The 3,129-nt window shown below is 34.6% G+C and overlaps 1 long non-coding RNA gene across 1 annotated transcript; it reads right to left on the bottom strand.

Annotated features, from left to right (window-relative positions):
- Positions 1-390: 390 nt before the first annotated feature.
- LOC119190726 lies at positions 391-2,903 on the bottom strand. Its single transcript, XR_005113066.1, has 3 exons — positions 2,583-2,903; positions 1,197-1,334; positions 391-654 (listed from the first exon to the last, which is right to left on the bottom strand). It is a non-coding gene; the product is annotated as an uncharacterized LOC119190726 (long non-coding RNA).
- Between the last annotated feature and the right edge of the window lie 226 nt (positions 2,904-3,129).

Below are 3,129 nucleotides of genomic sequence, written 5' to 3'. Positions count from 1 at the left end.
GTGTTACGTCAATAGACAATTCCTTTAAAAAGATGCAATATTTCGTAACTATCTTAATATGTTGATTCACGATTGCTACAATTATTTTGAGTGCTTAGGTCTAGGAACTGAAAGTGTCGACTTTTGGTAGACTTACATAATGCATAAGCAGGTGGGTACATTGTTATCATACTCAAGAAAGTATTTTATTGAATAGGTATTGCTTAATAAATAATAATAATATAAAAAGCCTTTTATTTCACATAATATATAGGTAGAGATGTATAGCTTAGAATAGATAAACATAAATGACATGGTATTTAACACGTATGTTTTATCAAAGATTGCATCAATCATAATATAATATTATACTTAGTTGTAATCAAATTGTAATTGTATTGGCGGGATATGTTCATTTTTATTGTATCTTAAATTAAATAATACAGTAATCAAGAAGGTGTATTATTATATTTATTGATTTGTGCCGAAACGTTTCCACGATTATTGATTTGGCCACACAATACTTTCTATCCATGGAATATAGTGCGACACCCTAGTGAAGTAGGCTGGCTGGTTGCGCCACGCACACCCGATTCCTCCAGATACGATTCCCACAACCAAATACATGCATTTAATTTTCTCGTGTTTGATACACAAAGGGGCACCGCTGTCGCCCTGGAAAAAATAAACATAATATTGCGCTTTACTTTAATTGTTTATTACAGAAAATATGGGCATGTTCACATGATAGTGTATGGGAAAAAAATATTTGCGGATAAGGGATTTCTATTTTATTAACTTTATCGAAATCTGTCTGGTAGATTTAAGTTTTCCTGCGTTCAATCAAGCAGACATATGTAGGGGTCATTGTTTTATAATTATTATTTATTTTGAGAGGAACAGTCACTTTGTACGTAATTGTTGCATAACTAACCGTTTACGCAGAGCACGCAAAGGAAGCTCTAAAAGTAATAAATTCTCCCTGGTTTAGCAACATTTTTCATTAATGTTCTGCTCCTAAAGGTCATAGCATGATGATATATAGCCTATAGCATTTCACGAACGAAGGACTGTCTAACAGTAATAGTTTTTTTCAGTTCGAACCAGCAGTTCCTGAGATTAGCGCGATCAAAGAAACAAACAAATTCCTTAGCTTTATATATTAGTATAGAAGATGTATTGCTATTGTATTGTATAATATTTCGTGTATATCTTACGTTGCAGGTGTCTCCGGCATTAGTCTTGTTGTATCCGTCAAAGCAAAGTTGCGTCTTTTCATCGAAGTAATGTGTAATCTGTGTCGCCGAAGAAAATAAATTCTTACAAACACGTTTTCGATATCTCTTGAGGGTCACCTAGGGATAAAAATATAAAGATTTTTATAACAAAGGAAGAAAAATAACAATGCTCTTAGTAATATAGATATGAACGTATGTGACGAGCTTTGGATGTTCATGAGAAGTAAACGAAGCAATCGCTGGATGGATTTTGGATGAAACGAAAAAGTCCATCCCTGTATGGAATTCTGTTCCGCATAATTTAATATTTTGTATAAGTATTAGTGAAAATCATACACACAATATAAGGTATAACGTAGGGTCTTCCAAATAAAACAATAATTATTATTTGTAGCGGAGGTTTCATACAATTACCTACATATTTTCACGTTTATTTTGAGGTTAGTTTTAAATAAAAGTAGTTTTTGTTTAACATCGTTCCCCGCAATCAATACGGGGGGGAAAGCTATGAATGGGATACTGGAATCCCCCGGCTTTGTGACTGCTGGACTCTGGAAGGAATTGGGACCCCACCCTGTACTTTCTTTTCCCAAATATCCCTATATCTGGGGACAGGAAGTGTGGGGGAAGCAAAAGGAACCTTATTAGGATGGACGGAAGGGAGAAAGCCAGAAAATATTCGTGAACCCTCATAGGACTCGATATGTATGAACCTGATAAGAAATGTAGGTTAACCCTGATGATCAACGATCATCCGAAAAAAATAAAACATCGCTATTCTGATATCTTGCTATAATATATTGTTAGGTGCTGAAGAGATTTTGAATAAAATAATAAGATCTACCACGTATTTAGTAGAAATACTTTTACAGAGATATGACCAACCGACCGATTGGTACGAAAGTCAATGGCCGACTCGGTCTGTCGAACCCTCAGTGTTTTCAGAGCAAATAGTGTGAACAAATACCTTCACAAAAATATTTAAGTGCTAACAATGTGTTATTATGTTTGTCTTTGTATTCTGCCACAAATTATACGTGAACACGGTATCATAATAGTAGTTTAAATAAACCTTCAATGAAAAAAAAAAAAAAAATATGTTGCCTAAAATCGGATTTTGAGAGTTTTCCCGAAGATTCATTTAAATGAAGCCTGCTATTGAAAATATGATGAAAGGTAACAAATACAGTGCCAAAAGATAGTTTTCTAACGTTAATATGATGGGTGGGTTTGATTTTGTAGCAAATTGAGACAATGTAATGAATAATTTTATCACGAACCCCCTACCGTCAAATGGCAAACCCCAGGGGTAAGCGTACCCTTTTTAGGAAACCCTGTTCTAGGCCAAACATGTGCGTCACTTACCATGTGAGTGAACTCGTTTCTATCTGCAGCTTTTCCTCCCACGATGAGGCTATCTGCGCTTAGGTGGCATTTGTTCTTCCTCTCCTTACCCGCAACGAAGCGCAATGAAACGCTGTCCTCACACGGGTACACTAGTTTTTCCTGGTACTCTATACACTTTAAGGGCCGTATTAGTAAATTAATCTCACCTTTAAGTAAGATCTCATGTAAATATTTAATGTATTTAACTATTTAATAATTTAAGATTAAGTAAGATTAAGCTTTTATTTAAAAGCTTGATGTCAGCTGAGTCTCCGTTTTAAATAAACAATAGTCAGCTGTCAAAATCCGTCTTAAGCAGTGACTTAAATAGCGACGAACTTTTAAGATGTTGACTTTAATTTGACAGCATCTCAGCTGATATCTCACTTCAAAGCGAAGTTGTGTTTATTAACACTGCTTTAAATAAACAAACGGGCTGTTATGTGTAATCCTGTAATTTTCAACTTTGGCACTATTTAATAAATGAAACAGCTGTTAAATAAAAAAAAGGAACCGTTCACAGGAC

This window comes from Manduca sexta, chromosome 26 (assembly GCF_014839805.1).
Source record: "Manduca sexta isolate Smith_Timp_Sample1 chromosome 26, JHU_Msex_v1.0, whole genome shotgun sequence".
NCBI lineage: Eukaryota > Metazoa > Arthropoda > Insecta > Lepidoptera > Sphingidae > Manduca > Manduca sexta.
Note: the sequence above shows the minus strand (reverse complement) of the source record. Positions and strands in the feature narration are given on the sequence as shown.